Source organism: Canis lupus, chromosome 20, assembly GCF_048164855.1.
Source record: "Canis lupus baileyi chromosome 20, mCanLup2.hap1, whole genome shotgun sequence".
NCBI lineage: Eukaryota > Metazoa > Chordata > Mammalia > Carnivora > Canidae > Canis > Canis lupus.
Window position 1 is genome coordinate 22,138,051 of NC_132857.1, and position 18,219 is coordinate 22,156,269.

Here is an 18,219-nt window from a genome sequence, read left to right on the forward strand (position 1 = left end):
ATGTTAAACATCTTTAAAAAATAAACATCTTATTACACTGTCAGAAATATTTTTCACAATGGTGAAATATAATAGGTTTTTTTTTTCCCTTAGAGGTTATATTAGTAGTTGTTCTCAATTCTCTAACACAGTAGGGTACTAACCTGTGTTTTTGACTGACCAAATTTTATTACAGCCGTTATCTAAAACATAGTATTGCCATTCCCTAAGAAGAATTGTTTATCTGAATCTTGGATAGTGTCAATTTTCATAGTTAAAATGTTTTCGGTTGACGGGGAAGATCAATAATGTTATTGCTTTTTAAGAAATTAAGCAAACTGGTAAAGTTTGCCATTATTTTTAACAACCTACATCTCCTTTATATACAAACTCATGTGTCTTGGGGTATCCAGGTGGCTGAGTCAGTTAAGCCTCAGGCTCTTGATCTCAGCTCAATTCTTGATCTCAGGGTCGGGAGTTCAAGCCCTGCTCTGGGCTCCAAGCTGGGTACAGAGACTACTAAAAGAAATTTTTAAAATTTACAAAGTCAGGTTTCTATGGGTCTATCTTGTTTGGCTCTATTTTAGAGCTATCGTTGGCCACTGATCCATTATAGAAGAGCAACTAAGATGGTAAAAACTTAAAAGTTGTTATATAAAGAGAAGCTGAAGATAATCAAGCCATTTTGTCTCTAATTCTATGATCTTTATACCATTAATATAACTCTTTGAGTTTTTTTCAATAAGTGTATGTTGTACATAATGTAGTCTGTACACTGGATATATTTTGTTTTATTAGTTATATCTCCAAAAGTTTAAGAACAGAAATACAATACAGTTTTCTTTTTAAAAATGGTTACTATTGAGTACATGTGTATGTGGGGAAGGATATCCTTCTCTGAAAGAGCCACTGTATTAATTTTATTTTTGTCGATTTGTAAAGCATCAAGACATCAGAAACACATGCAAAATCTTCAGATTAACAGGTTAACTCAGATTAAGAGAATGCCTCATGTTTGCATTCCTAGGTACCAAATGCTCTGCACAGTCATAAAAAATGACAATACTTAAACCCCCAGGGTAAATGAATGCATTTGAAATTCTTACAGAGACTTTGTTCACTTTATGTCATGCTGTCTTCACATTCAGAGGAAGATTGAATTTGAAATCAGATGACTTGTAAACAATGCTCATTTTAATGCAGTTAGGAGCTGTTTAGGTACATCCTGTAACTTTATCTTTGAAAACAAAGATTTGTAAAGGTGGTAGATGAATTTTCTTTACTTATTTCATTTTAATAATAAATTTAGTTATTGGTGTTCAATTTGCCAAAATACAGAATAACACTCAGTGCTCATCCCGTCAAGTGCCCCCCTCAGTACCCATCACCTATTCACCCCCACCCCCCAACCTCCTCCCCTTCCAACACCCCTAGTTCATTTCCCAGAGTTAGGAGTCTTTATGCTCTGTCTCGCTTTCTGATATTTCCTACCCATTTCTTCTCCCTTCCTTTCTATTCCCTTTCACTATTATTTATATTCTCCAAATGAATGAGACCATATAATGTTTGTCCTTCTGCGATTGACTTATTTCACTCAGCATAATACGCTCCAGTTCCATCCACGTTGAAGCAAATAGTGGGTATTTGTCGTTTCTAATGGCTGAGGAATATTCCATTGTATACATAAACCACATCTTCTTTTTCCATTCATCTTTCGATGGACACCGAGGCTCCTTCCACAGTTTGGCCATTGGGACATTGGTCCTAGAAACATGGGGGTGCAGGTGTCCTGCCGTTTCATTGCATCTGCATCTTTGGGGTAAATCTCCAACAGTGCAATTGCTGGGTCATAGGGCAGGTCGATTTTTAACTCTTTGAGGAACTTCCACACAGTTTTCCAGAGTGGCTGCACCAGTTCACATTCCCACCAACAGTGCAAGAGGGTTCCCTTTTCTCTGCATCCTCTCCAACACTTCTGGTTTCCTGCCTTGTTAATTTTCCCCATTCTCACTGGTGTGAGGTGGTATCTCATGGTGGTTTGGATTTGTATTTCCCTGATGGCAAGTGATGCAGAGGATTTTCTCATGTGCGTGTTGGCCATGTCTATGTCTTCCTCTGTGAGATTTCTGTTCCGGTCTTGTGCCCAATTCATGATAAGATTGTTTCTCTGGTGTTGAGTTTAATAAGTTCTTTATAGATCTTGGAAACTAGCCCTTTATCTGATATGTCATTTGCAAATATCTTCTCCCATTCTGTAGGTTGTCTTTTAGTTTTGTTGACTGTATCCTTTGCTGTGCAAAAGCTTCTAATCTTGATGAAGTCCCAATAGTTCGTTTTTGTTTCTGTTTCCTTTGCCTTCATGGATGTACCTTGCAAGAAGTTACTGTGGCCAAAAAAAAAAAAAAAAGTTACTGTGGCCAAGTTCAAAAAGGGTGTTGCCTGTGTTCTCCTCTAGGATTCTGATGGAATCTTTTCTCACATTTAGATCTTTCATCCATTTTGAGTTTATCTTTGTGTATGGTGAAAGAGAGTGGTCTAGTTTCATTCTTCTGCATGTGGATGTCCAATTTTCCAGCACCATTTATTGAAGAGACTGTCTTTCTTCCAGTGGATAGTCTTTCCTACTTTATCAAACATCAGTTGACCATAAAGTTCAGGGTCCACTTCTGGGTTCTCTATTCTGTTCCATTGATCTATGTGTCTGTGTTTGTGCCAGTACCACACTGTCTTGATGACCACAGCTTTGTAGTACAACCTGAAATCTGGCATTGTGATGCCCCCAGATATGGTTTTCTTTTTTAAAATTCCCCTGGCTATTCAGGGTCTTTTCTGATTCCACACAAATCTTAAAATAATTTGTTCTAACTCTCTGAAGAAAGTCCATGGTATTTTGATAGGGATTGCATTAAACATGTACATTGCTATGGGTTACATTGACATTTTCACAATCTTAATTCTGCCAATCCATGAGCATGGAATATTTTTCCATCTCTTTGTGTCTTCCTCAATTTCTTTCAGAAGTGTTCTATAGTTTTTAGGGTATAGATCCTTTACCTCTTTGATTAGGTTTATTCCTAGGTATCTGATGCTTTTGGGTGCAATTGTAAATGGGATTGACTCCTTAATTTCTCTTTCTTCAGTCTCATTGTTAGTGTATAGAAATGCCATTGATTTCTGGGCATTGATTTTGTATCCTGCCACGCTGCGAAATTGCTGTATGAGTTCTAGCAATCTTGGGGTGGAGGCTTTTGGGTTTTCTATGTAGAGTATCATGTCATTGGCAAACAGGGAGAGTTTGACTTCTTCTTTGCCAATTTGAATGCCTCTAATATCTTTTTCCTGTCTGATTGCTGAGGCTAGGACTTCCAATACTATATTGAATAGCAGTGGTGAGAGTGGACTTCACTGTCTTGTTTCTGATCTTAGGGGAAAGGCTCCCAGTGCTTCCCCATTGAGAATTATATTTGCTGTGGGTTTGTTATACACGGCTTTTAAGATGTTGAGGAATGTTCCCTCTATCCCTACACTCTGAAGAGTTTTGATCAGGAATGGATGCTGTATTTTGTCAAATGCTTTCTCTGCATCCGATGAGAGGATCCTACTGTTTTGGTTTTTCTCTTGCTGATACGATGAATCACATTGATTGTTTTAGGAGTGTTGAACCACCCTTGTGTCCAGGGATAAACCCTACTTGGTCATGGTGAGTAATTTTCTTAATGTACTCCTGTATCCTATTGGCTAGTATCTTGTTGGGAATTTTTGTATCCATGTTCATCAGGGATATTGGTCTATAATTCCCCTGTTCGTTGGGGTCTTTGTCTGATTTTCGAATGAAGGTGATGCTGGCCTCATAGAACGAGTTTGGAAGTATTCCATCTCTTTCTGTCTTTCCAAACAGCATTAGTAGAATAGGTATGGTTTCTTCTTTAAACGTTTGATAGAATTCCCCTGGGAAGCCATCTGGCCCTGGACTTTTGTGTCTTGGGAGGTTTTTGATGACTGCTTCAATTTCCTTCCTGGTTATTGGCCTGTTCAGGTATTCTATTTCTTCCTGTTCAGTTTTGGTAGTTTGTGGCTTTCCAGGAATGCGTCCATTTCTTCTACATTGCCTAATTTATTGGCGTATAGCTGTTCATAATATGTTTTTAAAATCGTTTGTGTTTCCTTGGTGTTGGTAGTGATCTCTCCTTTCTCATTCATGATTTTCTTAATTTGAGTCTTCTCTCTCTTCTTTTTAACAAGGCTGGCTAATGGCTTTTCTATCTTATTAATTCTTTCAAAGAACCAAGTCCTGGTTTTGTTGATCTGTTCCACAGTTCTTCTGGTCTTGATTTCATTGAGTTCTGCTCAAATCTTTATTAACTCTCTTCTTCTGCTGGGTGTAGGATCTCTTTGCAGTTTTTTCTCTAGCTCCTTTAGGTGTAAGGTTAGATTTTGTATTTGAGTTCTTTCCAATTTTTGGATGGATGCTTGTATTGTGATGTATTTCCCCCTCAGGACTGTTTTTGCTGTATCCCAAAGAGTTTGAACGGTTGTATCTTCATTCTCATTAGTTTCCATTAATCTTTTTAATTCTTCCTTAATTTCCTGGTTCACCCTTTCATCCTTTAGCAAGATGATCCTTAACCTCCATGTGTTTGAAGTCCTTCCAAACTTCTTGTTGTGGTTTAGTTCTAATTTCAAGGCATTGTGATCTGAGAATATGCAGCGGACGATCCCAATCTTTTGGTATTTGATAAGACCTGATTTGTGACCCAGTATGTGGTCTATTCTGGAGAAAGTTCCATGTGTACTTGAGAAGAATGTGTATTCATTTGAGTTTGGCTGTAAAGTTCTGTAGATTTCTGTGAAATCCATCTGGTTCAGTGTATCATTTAAAGATCTTGTTTCTCTGGGTATGTTGTGCTTAGAAAACCTATCGATTGTAGAAAGCGCTAGATTGAAGTCACCAAGTGTAAGTGTATTATTATCTAAGTATGTCTTATCTTTGGTTATTAATTGATTGATATATTTGGCAGCTCCCACATTCGGGTTATATACATTGATGATTGTTAAGTCCTCTTCTTGGATAAATCATTTAAGTATGATATAGTGTCCCTCTTCATCTCTCACTACAGTCTTTGGGATAAAATTTAGTTTATCTGATATAAGGATGGCTACCCCTGCTTCTCTTGAGGGCCATTTGAATGGTAAATGGTAATCCAACCTTTTATTTTCAGGTTGTAGGTGTCCTTATGTCTAAAATGAGTCTCTTGTAGACAGCAAATAGATGGGTCCTGCTTTTTTATCCAGTCTGAAACCCTGCTCCTTTTGATGAATTAAGACCATTCATGTTCAGAGTTACTATTGAAAGATATGAGTTTAGTGTCATCATGATACATATTCAGTCCCTGTTTTTGTGGCTTGTTACATTGGACTTCTTAAATAGGAATTTTAAGAGTCCCCCTTAAAATTTCTTGCAGAGCTGCTTTAGTGTTCACATATTCTATCAGGTCCTGTGTGTCTTAGAAGGTCTTTATCTCTCCTTTTATTCTGAATGAGAGCCTTGCTGGATAAAGTATTCTTGGCTGCATATTCTTCTCATTTAGGACTCTGAATGTATCCTGACAGCCCTTTCTGGCCTGCCATGTCTCTGTGGAGAGGTCTGCTGTTAGTCTAATATTTCTCTCCATTAACGTTAGAGATTTCTTATCTCTTGCTGCTTTAAGGATCTTCTCTTTATCTTTGGAATTTGCAAGTTTAACTATTAAATGTCGAGGTGTTGAACGGTTTTTATTGATATTTAGAGGGGATCTCTCTATTTCCGGGATCTGAATGCCTGTTTTACTTCTCAGATTAGGAAAGTTTGCATCTGTGGTTTGTTCAAGCACATATTCTGGCCCTCTGGCCTTTTCGGCGCCCTCAGGAACCCCAATTACATGTAGATTTTTCTTCCTCATGCTGTCACTTATTTCCCTTAATCTATCCTCATGATCTTTTGTTTGTCTCTTTTTTCCTCAGTTTCCCTCTTTGACATCACCTTTTCTTCTTTGTCACTCACTCCTTCTTCTACCTCGTTCACCCTCGTCATTAGGAACTCTAGTTTGGATTGCATCTCATTTAATTGATTTTTAATTTCTGCCTGATTAGATCTAAATTCTGCAGTCATGAAGTCTCTTGAGTCTTTTATGCTTTTTTCTACAGCCACCAGTAACTTTATAATAGTGCTTCTGAATTGGATTTCTGACATTGAATTGTAATCCAAATTTTGTAATTCTGTGGGAAAGAGGGCTGTTTCTTTCTTTTGAGGTGAGGTTTTCCTTCTTATCATTTTTCTCAGTGCAGAGTGGCCAAAAACAAGTTGAATTGAGAAAAGGAGAAAAATAGAGAAGAGAAACAAGAAAAGAAAAAGAAAAAAAAAGGAGAAAAAAAGCAAAATAAAGCAGAGAAGAGAAAAAAAGAAAAAAGGGGGGGGGAAGCAAACAGAAATCGAAAGACAAAAAACAAGGGGGAGTGTAATCTGATTCTGTATACTGTAGATTCCTCGATTTCCCCTGAAACCTTCCAGTGCTGCTTGGTCAATAATTTGTTTTTCCCCTCTCGGTCTAGCTGTTCTTCTGGGGGAGGGGCCTGCTGTGCTGATTCTCAGGTGTCAGCGCTTGGGGGAGCTGCTCAGCCCCCGGGCTGGTGCAGGGCTCAGTAACATTTGTTTAACCTTTTTATGTGGTGAGGCCACTGTGAGGCTCACTGGGGGTTGTTTACCCCGAGAGGCCCCTGGAGTAACAACCACAGTGGCAGCGGCCAGCTCTAGAGCCTTGGAGTCAGCTCCCGCAGTAACTCCGGAGCTCTCTGTCTACAGGGGCCTGGATGCTCCAGGGGCGGGGCCACTGATCTGCTCAGCTCGGGGCCACCTGGTGGCAGGAGTGTCCTTGCTGTCCTGGGCCCTCCTGGCCTCTGCCTGTCCCGGGGGGAAGCCGGATATTGGGCTGTGTCCCCGGCGCCCTGGGCTCCCGGGGCCTGTGCTGTTGGAAATGCGCCCCTGGCTGCGCAGCGCCCTCCGCTCAGAGCCGCCGCAGGAGGCGCTGGAGCTGCTCCCGGGTCTAGCGGTCGGGCGCTGCAGCCCTTTAGGGAGCTCGGCCACGGGGTGTGGGTGCTCTCACCGGGGGGCAGGTGTCTGTTAGTGCCCCTGGGAGCCTGATGGCATCCCCGCCCCTCCTGGGGTCCTGCTCCAACTCCCTGAGAGTGCCTTTCTGTCCGGAAGATTGGTGAAGCCCCTGCTTCTCCAGGCGGGGCTTTCCTGGGGCTTTCTTGTCCTGGGGGCACTCGCCCTGGCCTTAGCCCGGCTCCTCACGGGGCTCTTCCCCTTGGATGCTTTTTGTTTCTTTATTTCTTTTTCCCCGTCCTCCTACCTTGATACAAGTGTGAACTCTTCTGACTGTAGCATTCCAGCTGTTCTTTCTTTAAATCTCAGGCTGAATTCATAGGTTTTCATAATGATTTGAGGGTTATTTAGGCAATATGGTGGGGACAGGTGACTTGGGGACCCTACTCTTCCGCCATCTTGCCGGGCTCCCTGTGCCAATTTTTAAAAATAATTTTACCTATTTTTTTTAACTTAGGAGACCAACAGCCTATAAACTAAAATAGTCCATGCCCACTTTCTTTAAAAAATAAAATAATGGTTCAATTTAATCACTCCAAACTATGCACTTCTTCTGACTCATCCTCTTATGATACTCTTTTACCCATATTAAACAAATGAGAAACTTTGCAAAGGGGAGATAGGAAAATATTTTAAAAGCCTTGAGTTAATGGATTTCTGGATTTCAAGGATAATGACATCTCAGTCTCTTAGGATATTTTTTTTTTCATTGAAAGCTACTGTAGATAGTTTAATGAGTTAAAAGAAAAAAATAACTATTTTTCATTTATTTAACTCTAGGAGTTGATTGGTTATTTCTTTGACGTTAGGCTTTTGAGATTAAAAAATCACACAAATATTAAGATATTAAATACATAAAAACTTTATACAATTAGACTTAAACTTCAAATCCAAAATATATACTAAAAATGTTGAAGATATATTAAAGGATTCTTAACATGGGGGAAATCACGTAGTAAAATCCTCTCTTTCAAACCTACAGAGTATGACCTGGGATATTTTATTAAATAGCGAGAATCTTTTACTGTTAATCAAATGCATCTTCACAAGTGTAGTGATTTTTTTAAAGCATCTGTTGGTCTTTTTAAGAGATACTTGAATCTGAAAGTAGTTTGCTACATCAGTTTACTGAAAATAAACTACACCAAATGTGCTAGAAATGAATAGACAAGAGCAAGATGTTTGTGACCAAAATGAATTGATGTCAATGATAACTGAAGGTACTAAAAAAAAGAAAATGTATATGTTGAAACTTGTAGGTTTTCATTTTAATCATTCAGCACCACCTGACTGAAGTGAATAAAGACAGGAAAAAATAATTTACTGTCACTTCAAAGAAATATGATTTTGGTGCAAGGAAAGAAATATGGCTGACACATTAAGAGTAGTTATTATGAAAAACAATATGGTCAAATTGCAGTTTGCCCATAATTCAGCCAACTTCCTTCTTTCATCATAAGATTTGCATTCTTTGAAGTTGTAGCTTCACAGAACGATGAAGTCTTTTCATTATTCATCTTTGTCACTGTCTCAGAGTTAAAAGGCTTGTTGGTGACAAAAAGCCAATTAATCACATGTACAGTGACAACCATGATCGTAATAAAACATTCTTAGAAAACATGCCCTTTCCTTTACATCAAAACCTGTTGAATGTGCTCTTCCATTCCCTGAAGCTGTGAAGATAGATTATTGTTTTTCAGAGAGATATAAAGAGTACAGACCTAATAGTTGCTGTGATGATGATAGAAATGGACCAAAGTCAGGATTTTTATATTCTATTAGTTTTGACGGTAATTCTTTCTGTTACCTATTTCATCATTTGAAAAGGATGAGGTAATTCATTCTGTAGTAATTTATCCATTAAATCACATTCTAAAGTTCTGGATTGTTCCCTATGTGCCTAGAACAAGAAATTCAAATGAAGACAAAATCTGGACAAAGGCTGAATTTATTCATTAGCTAATGTTTGAAACTAATTATAGTGAAGAGATAGGAACTTAATTATATCATCCTAATCACATTCAACAAAACCTTCAAAAATTCATATGGCACGGTCTAACTGACAAAGTTTTTAAGGGATGTGTCATTCAGTCATGAAAGACAATTGCCTTTTTATTTTATATGGTCAGATTAAGAAATAGGTTTTATTGGTTGGTTGTACAGTTCTTTTTTAGTCAAATATAATTTCTACTTAGTGAATTTAGAGTAAATCTTTTATAACTACAGTCATTGACTTTTTGAAATTAAAAGACTTTTAGAATTTTGTTAGTGCAGGGACTCTTTACTTCTTGTATGCCCAAATGCTTTGGCAGTCTGAAGAAGCCCATGGCTCAACTCCTACAACCATTATATTATGATGTAAAAATAACCTTAACTTCTATAGGTAACAAAGTGAGAGGTAGTATTACTACTAATATACATTTGTTGCTTACAACCATAATTGAAGGAAATGTTAAATTTTAGTGAGGTATGAGTGAGAATAAAAAATGTACTATTTTTCTGCCCAAGTTCACAGACTCTGTCAAATCTATTCACATGCCCGGGGGTGGGGGTGGGGGGGTGGGGGGCAGTGGTCCTTGGACCTCAGATGAATTGTTGGTCTGTATAATTATCCATTGTCCTGATGAGGAAACACGTCTTTAAGACATTTGTGACAATTTGTACAGGCAGGTGGTGAGTGAAGAGCTAGACCCTGATTCTCCAGATGGTTTTCCCCACACTCTCAGAGCATCACATCTACCTCAGCATGAAGTGTTACAGAGTTTTATTTCATTCTATTTTAAACTAGATATTTTCAAAGTACTAATTTGTAAAAGACAACCATTTTACAGATGGTTGTAGGAGACTTTGGAGAAAGAAAGTTTAGTACAATCACTTTACTTTGTTCCTCAGCACTCATGATGGGAAATCTGAGTAGCTGCGTAGGTTCACAGTGAAGATGAGTAACACAAGCCCTTTTGTAGCACTGACTATTCTTGTTTCTGTTTCTCATGGCTGGGGATTCTCTCTGCATAGGTCACTGTTTTCATTTTTGGGGTGGTCAGGGTTATAAAATGGCTAACACATCCATCATCTTATTCCAGGAGATGGTTGCCATCAAGAACCATTAGTCATATACTTTTGCTGAGATTTTCAACCATAAACTGATGAATATACATTCCTTCTCTTTGCAGAAGCCACAGACACTAAGATTGAACTCCAGAGAGTAGATGTGAATTTATCAGATGGCATGTTTGTCAATGCATTTACTATGCAGGTTGATTAGCAGGGGAAAAAATAGACATCATCTTTTAACATTTTCTGGGTTATATTTGCAATTTACAGCAATTGCTAAAAGTAACAAGTCTTCAAAATTTGAAAAAAAATGAGAGGACAATTTTTAAAGTTAAGGAGTGCTGAGAGAGAACTAGCAGAACTAACAGATGTTGCAGTGACATGATCTGTCAAAAAAGATTGTATTGGATTTTCAGAAAGCAGCACAAATAAAAGTTGAAAGTAAATAGACCTGTTATACTTTTGATTAGTTTGCCCAAATATGTACTTCTATAGAGACAGGGACCATGTAGCTTCCATATATTTAATATTCTCCATCATACCTGGCCAAGAGGAGTTCTATTTGCAGCATGCAACAAATGCTTAGTGTAATGGAAAACCTTGGAATGCTGAGCTGAAAGAGACCTCAGGAATCATGTAATCCAAGCTCCTTTATACTGGGTGAAAAAGCATCTGTAATTTAGTGTTTGAAGTGCCCTTTGCTCAGAAGATTATTTAAATAGGTATTAAGATTGAATTATTAGGCCAAGAAAGAAGATTTCTCACCATTTACTATAAAAAGCATCTGATGAATTTTAGGGATGCTATTTTAAGCTACATTTTTTGGTGTTATCCACTATCCATATATTAAGTTTCAAAACAACTCTAAATTAGATAGTATTACTGTCATTCTCAGACAAGGAAACTAATACAAGAAAAGGCTAATCAAATAACCCAAGGTCAAAAGGGTAGCAATTGGCAGGTCCAGGATTCAAGCTAACAATATCCACTTTGAAAGACCATTATGTTAAAAGGGGGAGAAAGAGGAGGGGAAAAATCAAGGCTGGTAGATGAAGGAATGAATATGAATAAGGGCACATACCGATCATGAGGCAGCTCTAGCAAGTTACACTGGATTCCTATATTCTACACAAAAGAGATATAATATAAGCACGTACATATTTGACTAATATGTCTGCAGTGGGGGTAGGGGGACAAGTGCCTCAGGGGAAATGAGAGGGAAGGAGGATCTTACCAATTTTTTTCTAGTGATTCATAGGTAAGTCTTACATTTATTGTTTTCATTTCATATATGGGTTCCTTTTCCCGTATTATGTGACAGATAATGTAAGGCTATATTTTATTTAGAGGATTTCTATTTCATAAGATGCTGAACTAGGAGAACTTTAGTAAGTTTCTTATAGGAAGTTACATACTTGAAATTCTTAAGACCTATTACATCAGACAAAAAAACAGTTAAAATTGTGTTTAATTTACTTATATTTTTTTGTATTAAATGGAATTTTCTGGATTATGATAGATAAATATTATCTTTAAATGAGCTGTTTATTAAAATAATTTACCAAGTAACATCTCCATTCCCAAACTACACATAATTTATGTAACATCTTTTGAAGGTACTCACGGTCAACTCCACTTGAGTCATTCACAGTAAACACTTTTTGAGTTGGAGACATTTTGATGATGAACAATGTACTTTTTATATTAAGACCAGTTTGCTATTTCTCTTGGGAGGCTGGATTAGAGGAGGAATGATGCCTGTCCTCTACTTGGGAAGAACATATTTTTAATTCCTCTAAACTTCCTATATTGGGATTCATCAATATGAATCATGAAAGAAATTTTGGCTCAAGTGAGGCTAGTGCCAGTGCCAAGATTTTAAAATACATTCTGTGGATCATAGCCAAAAATGTAATCATGTTCAGGATTTAGAAATTAGAACACTAGCTGATAGGTCAGGTGCCAGATCATAAAACACAGTGTGCTTAGAAGAAAGAATATTTTGGACATTTTTGTGATGGCCCAAATATAACTGATAGAGAGATCCAGTCCAAATGAATGGCTGATTAACTTTTCTACTCACTTTAACAAATTTACGAGACCTTTGAAGTTTAGCGTTAATATAATGCTTCATCAGGCTCAGTGAGACAAAAGCTTAATGTTGAGATTTCTCATTTACTGTTGGTTGCTTATATACAGAAGTTCCAAACAATTTTCTTCCTTATGGAACCTAGATTTTGGTCATGAATTTGGGGGGGGGGTCAAGTATTTCAGAGGAACTGGACACCTCCAAAGTTCCAGGCTGGAGATCCCTTTGCCCTTGGCTGGTTTGATTATCCTCATTATTCTCATGTGACTCTGTTCTAGCCAATGAGCTGTGAAGAGGTTTCTGTTAAATATCTTTTGGGAAAGGAAAATAAGTAGTATATATTATATTGAAGATAACTACTTCTTCCTGACCATGGAAGCTATTCTATGAAGATGAGGTGCTTGACATTGGTATAGCCATCTTGTCACCATGAAGTAACAAACTTGTAAAAAACCAAGACAGTGAGGTGTCAGAGCTTAAATATGACCCTTGGTGAACTATTTCTGTGCTAAGTTTAATACGCTAAAATAGCCCTATCTCCTCACTCCTTGATATGTGAGATAAATTTGCATTATTAATGTCAACCTTCAGAGTTAACGTGGTTAATATCATTGCAACTGGAAACATTCTAACTGAAACATTCCACTGAAACATTCATCACCTGCTACTCTGGGGCTCCTGAGAGTTATAGCATAAGAAGTTCTCTAGTTACAGGTACATTTTTTATTCTGTCCCATAATTCATGCTGCTTTTCCTACCTAGTTTTGGCCTCCTAGACTAAAACATAAAGGTCCGCTTTATTGCTCTTCATAGATCATTTCCTACTTCACTCCAGTTCCTCAAGCTTAGATAATGTAATTAATTCATTCATAGAATTATTTACTGGATACACATTCAATAGCAAGCTCTGAACTAAATAAGATGATGGGGATAAAAATGAAAAAGATGCCACTTCTATTATGAAGGACTCACTCTACTGTAGACACAAATGATTAGTCCATCTTATGAACAATCTGTCCTAGAGGGATACACTGAACATTTGTAAGTACTAAGTGTATAGAGAACAGGAACTTCAGATTGGGTGGGGGGGAATTCTGGAAAAGCCTTCTTGCCAATAGCACCCAAGACAAAAGCCCATGGGAGCACATTATTAATATAGATCAAGCATTGAGTATCTTCTTTCTTTCTGCCTCATCTTTAGATTGTCCCAGAATCAAATGTGCTTCCAAACTGAAGGCCATCAATAACAATACAAACCACTATTTTAAAGATTTTATTTATTTATTTATTTATTTATTTATTTATTTATGTTTTAGAGAGAGCACATGAGAGCGAGATTGGGTTTGGGAGAAGAGAGGAAGGACAAGCAGGTTTGGCATTGAGTGCTTAGCTTGACTTGGGGCTCGATATCAGGACCCCAAGATCGTGACCTGAGCTGAAATTAAGACTTAGATGCTCACTGGGTGTTATGCTATATGTTGGCAAATTGCACTCCAGTAAAAAAAAAAAAAAAAAAGAGTTGGATGCTCAGCTGACTGAGCCTCCGAGGCACCCCCAATACAAACCACTCTCTCTCCCTTTTTAAAAGTTATTTATTTATTTATTTATTTATTTATTTATTTGAGAGACAAAGAGAGAGACAGAGACACAAGCAGGAGGAATGCCAGGCAGAGGGAGAGAGAACAGCAGGCTCCCCATGGAGCAGGGAGCCCAATGAAGAACTTGATCCCAGGACCCTGGGATCATCATCTGAGCCAAAGACAGAGGCTTAAGTGACTGAGCCACTCAGGCACCCGAGTACAAACACTCTTACTCAAAAAAGAAATCTAGCTATTGCACTTGGGGATGTTATACTTGTCCAATTGTTCAGTGTGAGTGTAAATGGAGCTTCTTTCTCCAAACAGGCTTATGTAGGCTTTATGGAATCTGGTTGATAGAATTAGATTAGAAGGTATGGATAAAGGAATAGGCGAGACTTCTGACCACTCTAGTAAGGGGAAATAATATTATAATATAATGATTAACTACCTTCCCCAGTTTTTAAGTACTGAGAACACGGCTTACTTTAGAAATTTATTTTGCTTTTGGAGTCATCTCATGTAAGCACTGTACATGTAACTGTTCAGGATTATCGTAAGGAATGATGGTTTATCTCTCTCAGTCTAGTAAAAGAGCGATGAAATGTATTTATCTATTTTGAAACATCTATGCCACTTCTACAAATATTTGCTGATGTCCAAATGTATCACTTTTTTCTAAAACTTACCATAGTTATATTTCTGAAATTAGAACTATCACATCAAGGTGAGAATTCTTGCACTGAACTATAGGTACAAATTTCCATGACCCACAAATGATCTTCCAACACCAGCTCATCAAGAATAAGCTCAAGAGCTCTGCCCGCACCCCCGCGCCCTCGCTCGCCGGGCCTCCCTGAGCCGGGCCGCGCCGCCGCAGCCGCGCAGCCCACCGCCGCCCTCCGCAGCCACGGCCACCGGGTCTGTGTCCTCGTCCTCCTACCGCAGGATGTGCGGCGGCCGGCCCGGGAGCCGCCGAGCTCCGCGCGGAGCTACGCGGCCGCGTCCCCCCGCACCTACAGCCTGGGCGGCGCGCCGCGCCCCGGCACCAGCCGCAGCCTCTAGGCCTCGTCCCGCGGCGCGTCCGCCACGCGCTCCTCCGCGCTGGCCTGCGGAGCAGTGTGCCTGGCGTGCGTCTGCTGCAGGACTCGGCGCGCTTCTCGCTGGCCGCCGCCATCAACACCGAGTTCAAGCCCACGCGCACCACGAGAAGCTGCAGCTGCAGGAGCTGAATGACTGCTTCGCCAACTGCATCGACAAGGTGCGCTTCCTGGAGCAGCAGAACAGGATCCTGCTGGCCGAGCTCGAGCAGCTCCGGGGCCAGGGCAAGTCGCGCCTGGGGGACCTCTACGAGGAGGAGCTGCGGGAGCTGCGCCGGCGGGTGGACCAGCTCACCAACGACAAGGCCTGCGTCGAGGTGGAGCGCCACGACCCGGTCGAGGACATCATGCGGCTCTGGGAGAAGTTGCAAGAGGAGATGCTTCAGAGAGAGGAAGCCGAGAGCACCCTGCAGTCTTCCCGACAGGCTGGTGCCAACGCTTCTTTGGCGCGTCTTGACCTTGAGCGGAAAGTGGAATCCTTGCAAGAAGAGATTGCCTTTTTGAAGAAACTACATGATGAGGAAATCCAGGAGCTGCAGGCCCAGATTCAGGACCAGCACGTCCAAATCGATATGGATGTTTCCAAGCCAGCAATATGAAAGCGTGGCTGCCAAGAACCTTCAGGAGGGCGCGGAATGGTACAGGCCCGAGGTTGCCGACCTCTCTGAGGCTGCGAGCCGGAACAACGATGCCCTGCACCAGGCGAAGCAGGAGTCAACTGAGTACCGGAGCCAGGTGCAGTCCCTCACCTGCGAAGTGGATGCACTCAAAGGGACTAATGAGTCTCTGGAACGCCAGATGCGTGAAATGGAAGAGAACTTGGCCGCCGAAGCTGCTAACCACCAAGACACTATTGGCCGCCTCCAGGATGAGATTCAGAACATGAAGGAAGAAATGGCTCCTCACCTTCGGGAGTACCAGGACCTGCTGAATGTTAAGATGCTCTCCACATTGAGATTGCCACGTACAGGAAGCTGCTGGAAGGCGAGGAGAGCAGGATTGCTCTGCCTCTTCCAAACTTTTCTTCCCTGAACCTGAGGGAAACCAACCTGGATTCACTCCCTCTGGTTGACATTCACTCAAAGAGAACGCTTCTGATTAAGAGGTTGAAACTAGGGATGGACAGGTTATCAACGAAACTTGTCAGCATCATGATGACCTTGAGTGAAGCTTGCACAGATTCGGTGCAGCAATTATTACCCGCTAGAATTTCAAAAAAAAAAAATCCATATCTTAAAGGAACAGCTTTCAAGTGCCTCTCTGCAGTTTTTCAGGAGCGCAAGATAGATTTGGAATTAGGAGTAACTTCTAGTTCTTAAGAACCAACACTCTTATAAGATTTAGGAGAAAGTTTACAACATAATCTAGTTTACAAAGAAAACTTGTGCTAGAATACTTTTTAAGAAGTATTTTTGAAAACCATTAAAACTGCTTTTTTCCAACAAGTATCTGACCCACTTGTTTCTGCTTCAATAAATCTTTGGAAAACTCAAAAAAAAAAAAAAAGAATAAGCTCAAGAAATGAAATGAGTGGTATAAGTTTTTTAATTTCAAAAGTGGTAATATTGTAATGCAAACTCACAAAGGAGCTAAGAGAAAATTCTTTTTTCAAAAATCAATTTCTTTAGCATATATAATTTGGAAAGAAAAAAAGCTTTATACTTATGGTTATCAATATGCTCCATCAGGAATTCCCACTCAAAGTTCATATAAGTATTAAGTTTAGCTTCATTGCTAATTAGATCAGTGAATTTGGGAATGTTTTGAGAAATGCTTATCAGAGCTTTTAAACACTCATATATTTTAGAGTAGATGAAATGTTAATAATGAGAATTTTTCATTATTTGTTTCTTTACGTTGTAAGTTGACAAAATACAGATGAAGAGGTTAAGAACTGCATTTAGTGAAGTCTTCATGAATGTTATTTTAAAAAGCATGGCCACTATCAAACCACAGGCATTCTTGCATTCAACTAAAGTAGAACATTTCATCAGTAGCAGCCTTTTATGTATGGTTGAGTAACCCAGGAAGGCTAAGGAAACGATTTTTTTTTCAGCCTACAATGGTTATTTATTTTATAAAAAAGTTTTTTGAAACGTGTCTTAATGGCATAAAACTATTGTTAAGTATGGGGTTCCAGAAATTCTATATTTTCCATGATTTTAAAGACATTTCTAAGACTGAAGTTTTCCAGCACAGTCCATCCTTTAATACTTTCTCTCTGGTGATTTTAAAAAGGGAAGCCATTACTTGGGGACCTTCCATGAGAATCATTACGTAAGATGAATAAAAACACATTTAAAATGTTCTTTACCTCAAATTCTAACCAATATAAACTAACCAATTCTAACCAATATAAATTCTAAACAATATAAAGATAGACTACAAAAGACCAGAGGGAGTTTATTTTTTAAGTTTAATTATTTTTTAATTTTTTAAAGATTTATTTATTTATTTTTAGAGAAAGAGGGAGAGAGCAGGGAGAGGAATAGAGGGTGAGGGAAAGAGAGAATTCCAAGAGGACTCCCCTCTGAGCAGAGCCCAATATGGGACTCAATCTCACCACCCTGAAATTATGACCTGAGCTGAAATCAGAAGACAGACGCTTAACTGAGTGAGCCACCCAGATGCCCCCAAAGGGAGTTTTTCATAAGGATCAAGTAATAACTCCTTGCAACTTGGAAGCACTGGTATATTTGTTTGATCTGAGAGGTTTTGTTCTGCATTGTGACCTAAGCATATTGTTGGATTTTTACCAACTTTAGAAACATTGTCATAGGTCCCTAGAATTTAAATATTGCTTTGTGTTCTTCCTGGAAAGAAAAGATTCTTGAGAAAGGCTTGATAGTTGAAGGATGCATGCTTACTAAGTAGAAGACAAAGAAAAAGAAGAGTAAATGATCAACAGAAGTACTGCTGAAAGATAAATAACAAGGTAGAACTTAGAACATTAAAACTGGGAAAAATTAAGTAGAAAGCCTTAGTGATAAACACCCTAATATAAGAATGGGAAAAAATAAAACAAGACATAATCAGAGAGAGAGAGACAAATCATAAAAGACTCTTAATCATAGGAAACAAATGGAGGGTCCCTAGAGGAGGGGGGGGAGGGTAACTGGGTGATGGACATGAAGTAGGGCATGTGATGTAATGAGAACTGGGTGTTATATAAGACTGATGAATCACTGATCTCTACATCTGAAACCAATAATACATTATATGTTAATTAGTTGAATTTAAATAAAATTTTAAAAATACACCTTCTGGAATAAATAAAAT

At 39.1% G+C, this 18,219-nt stretch overlaps 1 long non-coding RNA gene and 1 pseudogene across 4 annotated transcripts in view; both read left to right on the plus strand.

Annotated features, from left to right (window-relative positions):
• The window catches only part of LOC140611747 (uncharacterized), a 184,041-nt gene that overhangs the window by 155,616 nt on the left and 10,206 nt on the right, over window positions 1-18,219 (plus strand). The window lies entirely within an intron of this gene.
• Window positions 6,990-16,385, plus strand: LOC140611552 (vimentin-like; annotated as a pseudogene).